Source organism: Mesoplodon densirostris, chromosome 6, assembly GCF_025265405.1.
Source record: "Mesoplodon densirostris isolate mMesDen1 chromosome 6, mMesDen1 primary haplotype, whole genome shotgun sequence".
NCBI classification, from domain to species: Eukaryota; Metazoa; Chordata; class Mammalia; order Artiodactyla; family Ziphiidae; genus Mesoplodon; species Mesoplodon densirostris.
Genome location: NC_082666.1, coordinates 72798557 through 72817799, shown reverse-complemented (window position 1 = coordinate 72817799; position 19243 = coordinate 72798557). Strand labels below are relative to the sequence as shown.

Here is a 19243-nt window from a genome sequence, read left to right as displayed (position 1 = left end):
AGAGTGAATACTTACGGCAGCACATTTGCGCTGTCCGCCTTTAAGGAAAGGTTTTCACCAGCTATGATATATACCGTAAGAACACTGGTCGAGGAGTAAGGAGCCTAGGGCTCAACAACCCCAGCTCTGATAAATGCTATATGTCCAAGTCACTTAACCTCCGTTTTCTTTCACATAAATGGGGGTTGGGGGAGTTAAACGAGATAACCTCCAAAGTCTCTTCCAACTTAAAAATTCTGTTTCTAAAATAAAACATCCTAATTATGTCTCTACTGGAATCTATATACCTGCGCCATTTGGAAGCATGTTTAACTCTAGCAACAGACCTTTTTACCTCTTTAATCTCTACTCCAGCATCCTGGCTACCCCTTTTGGTCAGCTGTGCAGATCAGACACAGTAAAGGAGCAGAAGAATATGGCCGTAGAATAGTTAAGTAGAAACAGGGATAAAGGCTGAAGTTGGGCCCCTAAGGAAAGAAGACACTCACTATAGGTGGCTTGAGGCTCCAGCTCCAGCTTCAGACTCAAAAGCTTAGCTGCCATGCAAACAGGGTCAGATTCTAAAATACAAGTCAATTCTTTGATAAAGCTTTCCTTCACATGGTGTTCTTCCAAATTAGAACATTAAGTTGTTTGCTATTGGGGAGTTACTCCAATACAGAATAAGTAGAGCAATATAATCTACCCACAAACAAATTAAAAGAATGATATACAAAATATTAATCCCTTTCACCTCTGGGAGGTATATATCAAGACAGTTGTTTTCCTGCATCCTGCAAACAAGGGCTGTAGCCCTTGTGCTTGATCCCTTTTTTAATGATAGGTCAGATTTCAAGTAGAAGACCCTGGAATTACTAAACAAAAGACTTGACCAACAAATGAGAACAAACTTCCTGATTTACATACAAATGCTGTGCTGAGAAGAAACAACATGAAGATCAACCACTCTTAAATACTTTGTTTTAAATATAATGTAAGCACTGTTTCAAGGCTACACTGAGTCTGTTCTTAACATTAGACTTAAGATTTTTCAGAACAATGTAGAACAAAATAGGATTCAAGTTTATTTCAATAAACAAATTATTTCAAATTATATAGCTTTAAGAACAACAGAACGTAATAATCCTTAGGTCTGTGTGAGGACACATGAGGGTTCACTATACTATTCTATATTCTTCACTGTTAGTTTTCAAAGTTTTTTAAAAAGAAAGTTTTAAGATTATATACATTTATGGTACACAGTTTTTCACTATATATTAGCTTCCCATATGTAAACTGCTTTAAACATCAGATAAGCTAATCAGATATTCTAATTGAATATATTAACTTTCTATACTAATATATAACTTTGTAACAATAAAATAATTACAAGAAAACTCTGATACATCTCAGTTTAATTCTTTTCTATATATAACATTAATAGTGAAATCACATACAATAATAGTCAAAGGTCCCAGAGCTTTACTGTAAATATTTCAGACAAAAAAGTAACATAGTGTCCATAAGAAACTTAAGTATAATCTGTTTCTCAGCTTCCCCTATCCGTCAAAATCAAGTAAGGCAAAAAAGTAAATGATTATTCACCCAACAAATTATTTCACCATTCATACTTTGATTTATCCATCTCACCTTATTTTTAATCTTTATTTCAAAATTTTCTAATTTCATCTAACTGCATTTTCAATGTCTCCTCCTATCCTTTGTTTTTACCCTTGATTCCTAAATATCATCTCCATCATTTCTGCCTTCTAAAATTTGAAATCTTATAAAATACATCCACATAGCTGAGAATATATAATTTCGTATCAAAAACCTAATTTCTCTCTTTTCTTTCAAAATAGTCCTTAAAACCCAATAGAAAGCTGAGCCATTTCAGGATTCCTAAATTAACCAAAATATTACTGGCACTAAATACACATTGATATAAATCCTTTAATTCCTCATTCAAAAGTAAAGTTAAAGAACAATGATGTAAAACTACAAGCTTATAGACTAACATATCCAATTATTTCTTATGTCTCTGCTAGAACGTTTTTGAATAAAATATTAGAAATAATGTTATTAACTGTAGTGGTAATATTACTAAGTATGCTTAATATGGCAAACTGAATTTCTTATGTAGACCCTAACATCACCCTTCTTTTTCTCTACACTGTACTAACCATTATTCGTACTCTGATTTTTCCAACTATATGATCCTGCCCCAATTTACCCTCACCTTACCCCATTCCTTCAGATTAAGGTGTTGTTCTAGGCATGCGGTGTCATCTATTAGCATTCTTTCTAAGGTTTGTAAACCAAAGGGTAAGCTGGAGCTTCCAAAGCTCACGGACAATGCATTACACAAGACTGTGCTACAGGATTTAGGAAATTCCAGACAGCTGTGTAAATTAACAAAAATGCAATATCATAGAGAGGTTTATATTATCCAAGAAAGATGCCTTTATTTTAAAGTTTATCAAGGACAGCATGACTGCAGGTGAGTAACGTATCAGGATCACTATAATGACCTCCTCCCACAAATGACTTTGATCTTCATCTCCATTCCATGGTCACTGGCATTTCTAACAAGACCAGTAAATACTCAAGTAAATCTAACCCAATCAAAATATTAAAATACATCACCTCCCAATTTCAAAGATAAAACCCACTTACTTCCAAACCATATGGCTCTCAAACCTCTGGTGAAATATAAATCCACATCTATTATACAGCTCCACTCATTCAACATTATTTTAAAGGTTTTAAATTTCAAAACTCGGCAGACTTCTAAAAATAAAAGCATAGATCAAATGTTGATCCAGCAGCACAATATCTTAACCTACTATAATGAGAATGACAATTTTTGCCTTTAATAACTTAATTCAATTACAGCGTTCATGACCTTTGTTAACTAAAGGTAGCCTCTAAATATCTCCATATAATGTGAGGCACCATTAAAAATCGTTCCCCAAATCACAGGAAGGTCATTCAAAGAACTTAAGTCAAACATTTCCCCTAATTTTCTTTGCCTCAACAAAATAGCACTGGAGCAGTTCCTAGATATGTAGAATGTGGAAACCAGTGAGCAAAAGCAGTGTTGACAGAAGTTCTGAAGTACCAATTAAAATGACTTTCTAAAGGTGTATGCACAAACACACACATATACACAAAACACTGTAAGATAAAATCCATTTTTCTTAATATAAGTACACTCTAAAAATATAAAGTGACGTTTTAAACAAAACATGTTTTGAAATGTCCTTTAGAAGCATGCGATTATGTCACATGATCGAAACAAAGAATCTAACTTTATCTGGTGCCTGTATATCAATATTTCATGTTGGGCTTTCATCGTGGCACATCAAAATATGCATATTGTGGGCTTCCCTGGTGGCGCAGTGGTTGGGAGTCCGCCTGCCGATGTAGGGGACACGGGTTCGTGCCCCGGTCCGGGAGGATCCCATATGCCGCCGCAGAGCGGCTGGGCCCGTGAGCGGAGCTTGCGCATCCGGAGCCTGTGCTCCAAAACGGGAGAGGCCACAACAGTGAGAGGCCCGCGTACCGCAAAAAAAAAAAAAAAAAAGCATATTGTATATTTAAGATGGTAAAAGTGATTTTCAGATCACTAATATATCTTTTCACGTGTTTTTTTTAATGACCCTTATGCTGACACTTCATTAAAACTCATCTCCAAGATTGTCATCAGATATAACCAGATGTCAATCAGTGAAAGCCTGATGTGACAGATTACACTCTTTGGTTCTTTAAAATGTCAGCCTCAATAGGAATAGGGGAAAAACCTAAGTTCTATTGCAAAAAAATATATCCACAAAACAATCCACCCAAAGCAAAATGTAGAGAGGTGGATTTAAAGCATCATTTCTGTTATCTAGCACACAAACTAGATTTTCTCACTACTGTCTTCTACCTTTCTAAATCTGTGCATGACTAAATCACAATATAGGCTCTTTAAAAGAGAAAGATATTATTGCACACCAATATACTAAGGGATAGACATATACAGATATAGTCAATCTTTAGGAGAAAAGGAATCACAGACAAATATGAAGTAATAAAATGCCTATCCTCACAAAAGTGTGTGTACTCTGCATAATACTACAACAGGAAAGGAAATAGATCTGGAAGACATACTGGATCACCTGAGTCATTTCTGTTTCTCCCCTCCCCATGCCCTGCAATCCCCACCCCAACCTCTATTTCCACCAAAACGTCACAGTCCAGGAAAACAAACTGGGTAGAGTATGCAATGCACGAGTATTCAACAATGGAAACAGGATATGATTTCTAAATGTATCTCCCTCTTCCTGCCCCTCTCCAGCAACCCTCCCTCACCACCCCCAAAACTAAAGCATGGAAGAAAGAAATTTAAGTGACTAGCAAAGGGTTTCTAAAATGGTTTTGCACATTAAGATAAACTATGCTGATTGAGACTGAAGAGGGCCAGATGCATTTTTAAGGATGATAGTTTTATACCGAAATGTATAAAGCCATCAATCATTCAGATCTGTAGTTCAGAAATTTGAATACGATTCTATCAATAAAAATAGCATTCAAAAATAATTTTAAAAGCAACAATTACAACTATTAATCTTTCATACACTCCTTATTAAACTGGTAAAAGAGGTGAGGTGAGATAGAGCAGAATATAAGACTTATCTTGAACTAATGCAAAAACACTTCCTTTCACAGCATGCAATCCTCTAAAATCTTGTAAGTGCACTTGTCAAATTAACATTAAAGTACTGAGCAAAGTAAGTCAGACAGAGAAAGACAAATACCACAAGATATTGCTTATATGTGGAATCTAAAAACAATGGTACAAATGAACTCATTTACAAAACAGAAATAGAGCCACCAATGTAGAAAACAAACTTATGGTTACCAGTGGGGAAAAGGGGGCGGGGGTAAATCGGGAGATTGGGATTGACATATACACACTACTATATACAAAACAGATAACTAATAACGACCTGCTGTACAGCACAGGGAACTCTACTCAATACTCTGTAATGACCTATATGGGAAAAGAATCTAAAAAAAGAGTGGATATATGTATAAGTGATTCACTCTACAGTATACCTGAAAGTAACACATCATTGTAAATCAACTATACTCCAATAAAAATTTTTTTAAGTTATGAAAATGCATATCTCTTGACCAAAAGACACAATTTTTCTGCCACCAAACCTAAATTTTAAAAATGCTATCCAAGTATAAACAATATTCAGAAAAATGAAAAGCAGCAATTATTGCCAATGGAAAACTACAAAAGAATACTAGTGTGGAAGATGGCAATGCTCCCCACAGCAGGGTCCCAAAGTAGTCCAAAAGCCCTCAGAATTTGCCCGACTCCTTGACAGGATTTTAGCTCTTTTCAAAACTAGCTGAATAGCATGAAGGGAAGAAAAAAGTCAAGGCTTTAATAACTGGGGAAGAAATGTTGAAAAATGAGATAAACAGAAATTAAATTAATTTTTCTTGCTTCTAATGAGAGAGGCAGACAGAGAGCGAGCGAGCGAGAACTCGCAGACGCTTGGGTTCCTCACCACCCCACCCCGCTTTCTCTGTTAATTTGCCTATCCACATACTTGGGAAATTATGTCCTGTTTTAAATACCTCATTGGGGAGCAACAGGCAGGAGCCCCAACTGTCAGACACTTGTCTGGCACACAGACATAGAGGAGCTGGCGCAGCAGGAGCTCAAGCTGTGAGACTCAGCTAATTCCTCTGTGGGTGAGAACATCAGGGCACTTGGCCATAGCTCCCTACAGGGGCCACTCAAATGGTGGAAGCTTCTGACTGTGACATAGGTATGGCCATTATGCTAGACCCAGGCTCTGGGTTTTCTTTCTTTGTTGTTCTTAGCAGAAGAAACAATAGGCAAGCAAAATGCCATCAGTGAAGGAAACACCAATTCCAGGCTCCATGTTATTGGCATGTTTCCCTTTTTCCACACCAATCTCACCACGGAATCATAGACTATTAGTGCTGGAAAGGGCTTTAGCGATCACATAGCACTACTGCTTCATTTTACAAATGGAGAAACTGAGACCTAGGAGGTTTAAGTGACCAGCTTAAGGCTTTTCACTTAGTGGCAGACTGAGTACCAGAACAGAAGCTTTTTTTCCTCCTCTTTACTCTTCTTTGGCTGGCACTTTTGAAGACCTTTATTTCTTAGCCTAGTCACCCTCTCTCTCTTTTCTCCTTCCACATCACCTCTCAATTTAGGTCTCCTCTCACCAACTAATGTACTTTCATTTTCAGGCCAGCTGCCTCACTCTTAGCTTTCCTGGGCTCAGCTCCTATTATCCATTGCCCATTTTTGCCTAAACAGGAAGACCTCTCGTAATCTTGACCAGGCACTGTAAAGTAAAGGCAAGCAATACTGACTGGGTATTACAGCTTCTAATAAAAGTAGTGAGAAAGAAGAATCCAGGAGTTAAAAGTCAGCAATGGGCAGGCACATGTGACTGCGCAAACACAATATTTTGAGACTAGACAAGAGATTTAACCTAAAGTGCTCAGCCAGAGGCCAATACATAGACGGGGCTAGGAAGGGAAACTCATGGAGCATAATTATGCTCAGGTTACATCATTAGTGGAACAAGGATATGTATTTGTTCATGAGGGCAGTCAGATGGATAGAAATTGTAAAAAGATAATGGATGATTAAAAACGGTAAGAATGATATATAACCTTACCACCTAATAAGTCACATTTCCTAGCCTTTTTCCAAAAGTTCCCTTTAAAATGTGTGTCAGATTCACTGGAGAAAGGAAGCAGAGGAGATGGCTGAGCTGAGAGTCTGCATACTTTTTATGTTGGGACTAATTATCTATAAAAATAATGTAAAAGGAATCATATAATTGAACATTTAACAGGAGTAGGAGGATGGGAGCAGGTAAGATGAGGGAGACAGACAAAAAGCCTGTACAATACACAATGCTTCAGCAAAAAAGATGACACACGGTATCAGATAAATTTTCAATTGTAACGTATAAACCACATTTCCACTTTGAGAAAGATCGGGCTATTTAGATCACTGTAAAATGAGAAAAACATTTCATTCTTAGTCAAAATGCTTAGACAAATAGAAATATAGCAAATTACTGAATAGTAACTTCAGATATAGCAGTCAACTAAAATGATTCTTTCAACATCTTTAATGCCCTAACAAAGGGAACCAAAGGCGTTATTTTTCCACTATTATTTCATATTATATGTTTTACTGAATAACATTCTTGAGGTTACTTTATACCTCAAGATTGGGGTTGGCAAATTCTTCTAAAATTACTTATTGCTCCAGGTAAACAAACGGTGACCTCACATTTTTCTACTGTTAGTAAAATAACGATTCTAAGCAGTGCATATAAATTGGAATAATTCCTTGATGAACTCATCTTTATACAACTATTGTCATTATTATATATTAATGACTGCATTTTGTAAAAAGTTTATAAATAGGTCTCAAAATGTTTTCAAATGAATTCATGTATAATAGATGTGAAAAGGAAAATATCAATTGGACAATGAAATGGACAATGGGAAGTGTTAAGAGTTTATGAAATGTTACATCATTAATTCTCAGTCTGAGATCCCTAGACCAGGAGAGTTATCCAAACATAAAAAGTATCTGTTACAATAAGGCTGCAAAGTAAAACTAAAACATAACTTTGGGCTAGCACCCTATTAATTCAGTGTAATAACAAGACTGGTTATCAAATGATAATCCAAACCTACAGTTGATAGCTTCATGTCTTTTATTTTTAAAAGGGTAGAAGAGGGAATAATTATTTAATGAGTGTAGTTCAGTGGGCAAAATCTTTCAAAACTTAGGACCCACTGGGAAGTAGATGGTCAGAAGTGTATTAAAAGGATTCTTAGATAGCAAAAAAATTAGACTGGGTATCTTCTCAGTACTCCCTAAGAACCAACATGTATTGAGCATGTATTCCATGTCAAATACTGAGCAAAGCACATTACATGAATTAGCTCCTTTACTCTTCACAAAACTCCATAAGGCAGATTAAGGCTGATCTATTTTTCAGATGAGAAAACTGAGGCTAAATGAAGCTAAACAACCTGTCCAAGGTTCCATAGCTAATAAGATTATCTGAAATCTGAGTCCAAAGCCTGTGTTTTTAACCAATATACTTATCCTCAATCTACTTAAAAACCAAAACACATACCTACTTGATACTCTAAATACATTCCAATTTTTTAACTCATTCATTTTCATTAAATACATCTTGTAGTTTGATGTGATATATAAAATGTCAAATATAAAGGTTTTGAAACAATGTCATATACTTTAAATTCTTAGTGGCATAAATTAATTAGTTTATGTTAATGAATTGGTAGGATCACATTTTTAAGGAAAAATGCCTAACCTATTTTAGCAAGACTAATACTTAAAAATATTATTATTCTCTATTGATGTTTTGGATTCTTTGTGGCATGTCTTATAAAGGTACTTTTAAAAAATATCATATTTTGCTGATTGTACTTAAATGTGGGACAACAGTATACATAAACCCATTATCTAGAGGGAAAAAAAGTTTATTTGATATAACTATATCTTTCTAAGCTTACTTGAGGCAGATACTGACTACCACTGCTTCAGTATTTGTCTTTTAGAGTATACTTGTACTGCTGAGGAAGTCAAGTCAATGATGCAAGAAGAACCCAAAAGAGTGAATTCAATAGTTCTCCTAAAAATAAAAATCTCCATGAACAAATATTCGATCACTTCCAGTTTAGAAGTATAAGGCACAGAGGAAAGTGGAGAATCTAAAACTTTTCCATTAATAAAGCCAAGTTAAATATTCAAACCAGACTATTCTAACAGCATGAAGTGGGGACCAAATTCTCCAATTTCTGTTATTATTGTTGTTGACTTAATTAGCCTGATAACTATTATTACCATTTATACTTTTGAGAGAGTTTTAGATTATACCATAAAAAGCATACCACTAATTATGCCATATATAAATGTTGTAAGGATATACAATATACTGATATGTGCAACAATGCCAAATTTATGGAGTACAAAGCCATACTGCCAAAACAGTATGATTTTCAAGTTAAACTAAATTTTTTAGATACAGATTAAAATAACTGCATAAGAAGATGATAAATGTATATGCCTACAGGACGAATGCTGACATTCAGATTATGCCAAAGATATCAATCTTGATATTCTTTTATGCTGTGCTAATATATATTAGTACACATAAAGATAGGCTTTGATGAAAAGCTGCCAATTAAGACAGTATATTAAATTGAAACTCCATAGAAATAAGGCTATTATATGCTTGAATGCATATGTAATTAAATTTTTTTTCTTTAAATAAAAGTTCTAATCAGTTCACATTCTTAGTGATAATAATCTGTTGTTGCAAACAGCACAGCACCCTCTGGTGCATCTGTTGTAAGATGTATAAAATTTCCACCAAAAAAGGATAGAATCCGAGTAAAAATGAACCTTAAAAATCAATAGTTTGATACTCTTTTATTTACTCCAGTACATATTTTTAAACACTAATGCTTGAAAACAATTTTCACTTAAAAATAGCACTAAAAACTTTATAGTAACAATTGAAGTAGATAAGGAAAATGTTTTCAGTTGAAAATATTTAAAATAACCAACAAAAACAACACTGGTTCTCAACATTTATCATTTAAATTAAAATAATGCTGCCCCCCAAAAAATTCAAGTATGGGATGGCAAAAGTTAACTTGTCATGTTAACCAAATTTCACTTTATTCAAATCTGCCTTGGCTTTTTGCTTCAGATAAATTGACTAATTGTGGAAAGTGCTCCTGAGTACTTTTCTGGATTCAAAGGGAATTTATCACTGCTTTAAAGAATTTGAAGTGTTTTCTGAAAGGATCTGCAACTTACACAGCCCAAAACTAGAATGATATTCAAAAATAAAAGTTATGCTAATTAAATTAGGAATCAATTTGAATAGTTCAAAACTTTTACTTTAAAAAAAAAAACTCTTCCTAGGAAAATAATTAACTCCAAAAGTATATTTTACTAAGGACAAAAGCAAAGGATGCCACCTGCTTTAGATAGCCCTTTTGTGAACGGTGGAAGTCCCAACACAATGCACTAGAAATGAAAGTGACACCTGTTTAAAGCAGCCATCTGTCCCTAACAAAGCTAGATTTAGTTAAATCCACTTAATCTTGGATTTCCAAAATATGGGAACACTATGCACCTGCGAACAGAGAGGAATTTAAAATCTGTTTTGCAACAGGCACTGGGAAGCCATACCAAAGAGTTAAATGCAAAGGATTCCATTAGGGAAACTAAGTGCTTATTTTTAAAGTAACTAGAAGTAGAGGATTTTTAGCCTAATGCTCAGCATTAAAAACAAAGCAAGCAAAAAAAATAGCAGACTTTTCATAATTTAAAGGTTTATGTCTTCCAAGACTCTTTTGTAATTTGAAAGCCTCCTTGTTTGGTATTCTCATTTCTTGTAACACAGGCTCACTAGAAATAAAAAAACAAAGTAACATTCCTACCACACTGTTAAGAAAAAAAATTTTTTTAACTCTTCCCACATATCTGATGCTATATCTTCTCTTTTAAACACACACACACACACACACACACACACACTATAAAATCTGAGACACAAAGATCATACTCCACCTACTGATTTCTTCAGTTGACAGTTTAGAGGAAAGCACATAAAACATCAACTTTCTCAAGAAAAATGAAACATGTTACCAAAAAGTAACACATATCATCCTTTAAATAATAGATTAAATCTATCTTGATTTTACAATTCATTTTTAATTGCTAATAATGGTAATTTTTTTACCATTAAATTTGTTTCTGATTTTAAAATTGTTTTGTTTAGCATCTAAGTATATTAAATTTATAAACTATAAATTTTTTATTTCAGTACTTATAAACTATAAACCTTTTATTTGAGTACCTAAGTAGAGTACAAGACTATTTGAATACCAGAGGAATAATATACTGTTTTTTAAATTAGGCATAACTACCCCATATAAGGAAAACATTGTGAAATGACGCATTTTAGAAATGCATTTTAGTTTACTGTTATACATTTAAATGTACTACATAAATATGCCTATATACCATTTAATGCAATTCATAGGCACAATAATATAAAAAGACTGAGATAGGCATTATGACATCAAGTGAATCACAGATATTCAGCTATTCAAAACAAGTTACAAGTAACTCCTATTTCATAATTTTAGTTTTAAAGTTTGGACACTTTTCCGAGTTCATTTTTTAGTCTAAAAACAAACACAAGAGAATACAAATACATAATATAGTCCCTCCTAGGAAAAATGTCTCAGAAAAAAATTGTTACTAAGCATTTATCAGTGTGTTAAATTTTTAAATTTATCATTTGTTAGTACTTCTGGCTATTATTTACTTAATCCGTATGAATAATATTGACACACTTGAGTCCAAAGCATGTCTAGCAGCAACTTTTATATCACATATGTGCTTTTAAAAATGAATAGGTAATAGAATTCAATTTAAGTTCTGCTCTCAAATCACCTTGTGAATGAAAATCTGAATTATAGAAAACCTGAGATAGTCGTAATGAGTGAAATGCCTGAAAAAAAATTCTTGGACACTGCAAGTAAAAATATTAAAACATAAAATTATAGCATATAATACTCGACTGAAAATGCATTATGTAAATGGAATAAGGTCTGAAACTGTCTCAAGACAGCAAAACTCCTATTAACTTCAGAGAGTTTATAGGACCCAGGAACTTCACCATCCAAAAGTGTTCAGGCATTTGACACTCATCTGAACAGAAAAAAAAAATACAGGTTAGTATTAGAGATTTGCAAGAAACCCAGGTTGGGGAGGGGGGAGGGCAAATATAAAGAAATTTGAGTACTCTTAGAAAGACTTCTTTCAGAACAAACATCACCCTCATTTAAAATAGCAATCACAGGAAATGGATTTTTAAAAAGAAAAGATTTTTTTTTAAACCTAACTCTTATTTTACAAAGTATTAGCCTTAATAGCATTACAATTACCCAACCTGCTCACTGACATTCTGGAGAATAATTAATACTGTCATATTATTCACAGGCTGCTCTGTCAGGTAAATCAATATATGTTTGCTGTCAGAAAGAAGACTATTTAAATAAGCATTTAAAAATTCCAAATTGGAAACTTCAATTTGTGCGAATAAACAGTACACTATATTTGTTTTAACACACATTCATTATCAAAACCCTTTACTAATTAATTAAACATTACACTGAGAAATGAACAAATTCACAGGACCTGTAAAACTGGGTTACCTCTAAGAGCCTATAACTTGAGGACTGATAAGTATTCAAATCTACAGAGAAAAATACAGTTTTGAAGCAAAGACCAAAAAAGGAAAGAGTTCTCTCTCTTCAGCAGGTTTAAGTCACTGTCCAAAGAAAACCAAAAAATAAATTTAAAAGACTATGTTAAGAACACACATGCCTAGATCTTAACAACCACAAAGAAAGTGAAATATACACACGTTTCAAGTTGAGAAGCTTCATACATTCTTTATGAACAACTTGACTTCAATTTCAACTCTCAAAGGAAAACGAACAGAGAAGATTTAAAAAAAAAAAAACTCTTTAAAGTACCATAACTGTCACAAATAACACTGTAAACTGAATTCTCACAAAGCTTCCTTACGTCCTTTCCCTGTCTGTCACACACAGTCTCATAACCACAATGAAAACTGTTAACACTCCACTGTGGGGAAGGAGGTTCATCAAAGTGAAATGGAACCTCACTCGTACCCCTCCCATCTCCACATGAAGGATAAAGCACTGTCAATAACTACTAACCCAAGTATCACAGATGCCCTGCATCCGGTTTAAATCACACACACACACAGACACACAGACACACACACACACACACACCGAGAAAGAGAGAGGAGAGAGACTTTTTAAAAAAAAGATCTCTTTCCCAATGCAGCAAAGAACCCAGCGAAGAGGCCCCTGGTTTCAGTGTGTGTGCAAAGGGGTGTGGGGGGAGAAGAAAGAGGGGGAGGGAAGAGTGCCGAATGGATATTAAGATTGTTTGCAGCACAAAGAAAACACAGTTTTAAAAGAGAAAAAAGAAAACCATGCAGGTGATGATGGTAAAAGAAGAGCAGCTCATTAAGCACAAGGCAAAGAGGGGCAAAAATGAAGGCAAGAGGCAGTGGGAAAAGTTCACCGATGTACGAGGATAAAAATAACAAAACCCATAACAAGGCCCCACAAGTGAACAACAACAACAAAACACCACCTCGTGGGTCCCCCCTTGCACACTCTTGTCTATTTCGGTTTTGAAAGAAACAGGAACCAAGCAGCTTTGAAAAAGAAGAAAATTGAAAGAAAGAAAGAAAAAAAACCTTATCTCTTCACCTGACCCTCCTCCTCAGACCCAGACCTAAGGAAGAGCTCCACCGTCCGCAACGCAAAACTGTGGCTCCCTCTCCCGCTCGGCTCGCAGCCCCCCGAGCTCCCGCTCCATCCCTGAAGCGCGGCCGCGGAGGGCCGGGGCCGGCGGGCGGGCGGCGCGGCGCCCACACCCCCGACCCAGCCGCAGCGCGCACGGTCCATTGTAAACAAGCCCGGGGGACGGAACCCCTCGGCAGCGGCGCCACAGCTGCAGCCCCGGTGTCAGGAGTGAGACCCCCCCGCACAGCCACACTCGGCTCGCACACACGGACACACACACACACGCACGGACACACGCGTTCACACGCATCCACACGCTCCCACACACATGTAGAGACCGAAGAATATTCACCTTGGCTGTGGATTATTGTGGTGTTGTTGGTGGGTGATGGAGATGGTGGTGGTGGGGAGGAGGAGGAGGAAGAGGAGGAGGAGGAGGAGAGGAGTAGTTGTTGTTGATGGGTAACAGTCGCCAGGACTACGGTGACTATGGCGCTTGATTCACAAGGCAACGGTTGCTATAACTCACAAAAGAGAGAGAGAGGGAGAGAGAGAGGGAGCGAGAGGGAGAGGGAGACACTCACACGGGGAGGGGTGGGGGAGGGAAGAGGGGAGGAGGCGGGCCCGGCTAGCGGCCGGAAGGGGCGGGCTGAGTGCCGTGACTGACAGCCCCCGAACCGGGTTGGGCTGGGCCCGAGGCCGGGGTTCCGAGGAAGGGTTCCGAAGAGACGCGCAAAGTTTGGCAGGGGCTGAGGTCACACCAGGGTCCCCTCGGAGGTGCGGTACTACACGCCCTGGCGAGGCTGGAGGAGGAATTTAGGGCCGTGGTGCGAGGTATACTTTCTGTGAAACGAGAACTGCCAGTTGCTGCAACCAGCTTAGTGCCCAAAAGCCTCAGAGCCGGGAAAGGGTAACAGCTAACCCATGAGACGGGGCGTCGAGGGCGATTCCAGACACCTGTGTAAACGACCAGCTACAGCTGAGGAAGAATCCACTTTGAAGAGTGGCCCCGCCTCCGATGGAAACGTCATTTCCGGGGCGGGGCGGCGGGGCGGCGGAGGGTCCCGGATGTGCCGCCGCTCTCTTTTTTTTCTTTTTTCCTTTTCCCCTTGCCCCCGCCCCCCATCCGCCCCGTTTCTGAGGCGCCGGCGGTGTTCCCGGTCGTAGTCGTCTTGGGCTTCTAGCATGCCGAGGCGCTTCATGGCGGCGGGGAACGTGCTGGATTGGACGGTCCGCGCCGCCTTTGCGCTCCCGCTTTCCGCGTCCCTGCCCGCTCCCGCCTCCTGAGGCCGCGATTCGGAGGCGGGCGGGCAGCGGGGTGTGAGCGTGCTGCCTCCGCCGCCATCTTAGAGCAGGCGAGCGCGGGGCGCGTATGGGCAGCGCGCAGGCCTCACGCGGTCCCGCCGCGGCGTGGCGCGCACCGGGAAGGTCCGAGCTTTTTCGGCCCTCACTCCGGAGCGAAGAGGCGAAGTCCTGACTCCCTATCTACAGGGCGGGGAGTAAGCGCTACTAAGGAGCAAGAAATTGCCCTCTCCGGGGACTCGAAAACGCATGGCGGTCCCCTTCCGGGAAAGGCGTTGGGAGGTGGGGTAACTTACACCTGTCTGACATAGCACCCAGTTAGTTCCTAGTTCCCGTCATCTTCAGCCCTCGTGTGAAGTGCTCGTCCCTATTTAAAGTTGACGAAACCAGGATGTGAAATAGGACACCCTCACCCCCGTGTCCTATTACTTGGCCTCGTCCTGGTCCCCGGTTACCTAACAACCTGCTGTATCTGAGGGTCTTGCTGCTTCCGGGTGTATTGAGATAGACGAATGGGTTAACATTGGTGATGGATGTTGTTAGCACACAACTGGCTATCTCGAACACCCGTTGGTATCGAATGCCTCACGGTTCAAACATACTCGCCCAGTTCTCTGCAGACCGGAGTCCTGCAGGAACATGCCCCCAGGCCCTGTCAATATTCCAAACCAACACACGCAGCTAAGCTGCTTATCCGGGACAATAACTTGGATATTAGAGCATTAGGAAATCAGTTCTCCTCTTGAGGCTTAATTTTTGCACCTGCAAAATAGGGGTTTGGGGCTTGCTGAAATAAGAATAGCCACCGTTCCTGAGGTCTTTTACTGCCCTAGACATTGTGCTTAGTGTTTTACGTACATTATCTCATTTAATCCTCACGACACCACTATTAGATACATAATACTCTCATTTCGGAGAAGGCACAGAGTCTTAAACGTCAGTGATTGTATTTTACGGCTCTGTATCATGGGAGTATTAGAGGGGTATTTTAGGAACCAGCTAGTTAAACAATAGATTCAAGAAAGCAATGTGGCCTTTGGTAATATCATAATGAGTTATAGAGGTTCTTATAATAATGTGTTACAACGTAATAGTGAACCGTGTGGAGCACAGTGCTAAAACGGAAAGGTTTCATGGCGCACCATGGCAGTAGGCCCTTCCAGTCCGAGACAGACGACAGTGTGGTGACCAACAGCAGTTAAAACTCTTCAGATTTAGAATAATAGTTTCCACATACACATGGGAAATAAAGTATGCATTCCAGCTGTATAAAAACTGGTAGTCATTATGAATATTCATTTAATTACATTTACAGATAAAGTCCTCTATTCCTGTAATGGTGTGCGGGGCTGTTTGCTCACCCTACACAGCTCTGAATAGCTTTGCTTTTTTAGTTCTATTGTCTGTTATAGTTTGCCCATCCCTTCCCTCACTTGTCAGCTGTTGCTTCTTACTGCTGTTAGTGAGCATAGTTCTATTATCCTCCCCACCCTTTTAATTTACTGCTCATAATCTGCAGGCAAGAAAACCACACAATGAAAAGCTGTATCTCAAGAGTCCTTTGAGGAACTCTCCTTTAGAAAAAGTGTGTGACCTTTGTGCGAGGACATTGTAACATCGGTTTGAAGCTGCTTAGAGACTTTTTTTTTTTCTACCTACGTCCTCATTTGGCCTTTTTCTGAGTTAGTTATAAATAAGTATTTTAAGTGAGTTCTTTAAAAGTTAGGATTTAGAATATTTCTCCCTGTTTTAGGATAATTGATAGTATTCTAATCATAGTGAGGTTACTATAATATGAATTTTTCAATGTTACCATCACACCGAATCAAATAACCAAGCTACCAATTCAAGCGTAGATTTGGAAACAATTATATGTGCATGTTTTGTGTTATAACTAGTTATGAAAGGTCCCAGAAATCCCTTTGCCTATAGTCATTTTTGATAAGATCTCTGTTGTGGTCATTTACAGTTGCATCTCCACATATGTTGTACATATATTTCAGAAATAAATTATTTGTTAAGTCACAGAAAAGACCCAGCAGTGTGTCTAACATTTTATCACCTGTTACAGTGATAACACACTGGACTCAAAAAGTACCTAACCAAAAAATATCTTACATTGCTTGACAAATTCAATAAACTGCCAATGCAATTATTATTTGTCCAGTATCTAAAATGGGCCAGACACAGTTCCTGTCTGTAAAATGCTCACAGTCAATATCTGTGAACTTAAAATGCTGTGTCCTTCGAACTTGGATTGTTTTTGCTCTCTGCTTGGAGTGAATGGCAGAGACATCGATTAACACATTTGTATCTGAACCACTTGAAAAATAGGAAGCCCTGATTATGTGTGGATTATATACTTTATAAATTACTTTAGTACATTCTCAAGGGTAAATTTCCTCTTCAATATTATCTATTAGGTTATTTCCTCCTATTGATATCTAGTGCATAATCAAGAACTAATACATTACTTTAACATTAATGCTTATAAAAGGAAAAGCTGCATACAGAAAGATAAAATACTGTTACGTGATAGATTTACTTCCAAAAAATTGTATGTATGAGAATTTTAAAAATTAATGAATTGGGACTTCCCTGGTGGCGCAGTGGTTAAGAATCCACCTGCCAGTGCAAGGGACACGGGTTCAAGCCCTGGTCCGGGAAGATCCACATGCCACGGAGCAACTAAGCCTGTGCGCCACAACTACTGAACCTGCGCTCTAGAGCCTGTGAGCCATAACTACTGAAGCCCATGCGCCTAGAGCCCATGCTCCGCAACAAGAGAAGCCACCGCAATGAGAAGCCTGCACACCGCAACAAAGAGTAACCCCCGCTCGCTGCAACTAGAGAAAATCTGTGCACAGCAACAAAGACCCAACGCAGCCTAAATAAATAACTAAATAAATTTATTTTTAAAAAAATAATGAATTGGTCTGTGGCAGCTTACCACTGAATTTGTGGTGAATCCTTTTATAAAGCAGAAATCACACCTGTTTAAAATTTTTTCACTTGATTATAATATCTGATTTTCTTCAATTGAGAGACACCTAGAGTCTTAGTTCTCACATGGAAATGAATTGTTTCAATATTTATGATATGTATAGCACTGGGAAATTAGACTACTGGATTACTAGTTGCCTGTACTATCAGTAGATCTGAAGTTCTGTGGCTGTATGATAATAATCAATAATAACAGAGGGTGATAGAGGCCAAGGTAATTCAAAACTACATAATTTGCCACTATTCTCTAGAGCACTCCTAACTCTACCCATTCCCACCCAAAGTACATTTTCGTTTTGAAAATATTGCGTTATTTTTTTCTGGTAGATTTATCTTTCTAATTGTGTTTTCTTTAAGTAATACAAACCAAATACTCAGCAGTCCTGAGAGATGTCTGTCTATCCTTATATATAACCTGGAATTAAATTTTTACCCCAGCAATGAAAGATGATAATAGAATCATAAGTAGACTATCTTTTCTTAAGATCAAAATATCTTTTGACATACACATGCAGCTTTTTCACTTCAATTAATGCAGAATTTCCATACAATATTTGCAGCATTAAAATCAAATAATTGGAAACAACCCAAATAGCTATCAGTAGGAAGATGGAAGCACAAATTGTGATACATTCATGCAATGGAATACTATTAGACAATTAAAAGGAACTAACTAATGATACATATGGATGCATCTCAAAAACATTATGTTCAGCAAAAGAAGCCAGGTACAAAGAGTATATACTGTATGAATCCATTTATGTAAAGTCCAAAAACAGAAAAAACTAAGCTGTATTTAGTGTTTCCCTATGATGCCTGGGGCAATGAGGTGGGATTTAATGGAAAGGAGCTTGAAGGAACTATCTAGGGTGATGGAAATGTTCTGTACTGTCCAACTTGGTAGCCACTAGCTAAAAATTAAAATCTAATTGTAAATTAATTAAAATTAAATGAAATTTAAAATTCAGGTCTGTAGTCACAGTAGTTACATTAATTGCTCCGTAGCCACATGCAGCTAGTGGCCACCAAATGGGACAGTGCAGATTCAGATCATTTCTATTATTGCAGAAGTTCTACTAGAAAGTGCTGTTTTAGATCTTGTTTTAGGTAGTAAAGTGTATTACAGTTGTCAAAATCGTAATACAATGCACATTATATCTATGCGTTATATGTCAATAATACTTGTCCCCAAGCCCCAGAAAATGCTAATAGAAGTATTTATTGCTGTATTACATACCTAATTAACCACTTTTTCCTTAATATTTTTATTCAACACTACAGAGAAAAGGACAAATAATAGGTAGTAAAATTATCCTTGGCAAATTTTCAACAATGTAATATATGTGACTGAACAGTAGATAATGTTGGTTTGCTGCTCACAGAAATGAGTTCTGCCACTTTATAATCTTTAATACAATTAGAAAGCAAAGGAATTGTTTTTGAAGGCTTAAAGTCAAGTCTAGATGATTAAAGAGATTTTTTT

At 37.6% G+C, this 19243-nt stretch overlaps 1 protein-coding gene across 2 annotated transcripts in view; it reads right to left on the bottom strand.

The window, feature by feature from the left end:
• The window catches only part of RFX3 (regulatory factor X3), a 297259-nt gene extending 283250 nt beyond the window's left edge, over positions 1 to 14009 (bottom strand). For both annotated transcript variants that reach the window (XM_060100833.1, XM_060100834.1), the window contains exon 1: positions 13808 to 14009. The gene's annotated coding sequence lies outside the window, so the exon portion shown is untranslated. The remainder of the gene's footprint in view (positions 1 to 13807) is intronic.
• Between the last annotated feature and the right edge of the window lie 5234 nt (positions 14010 to 19243).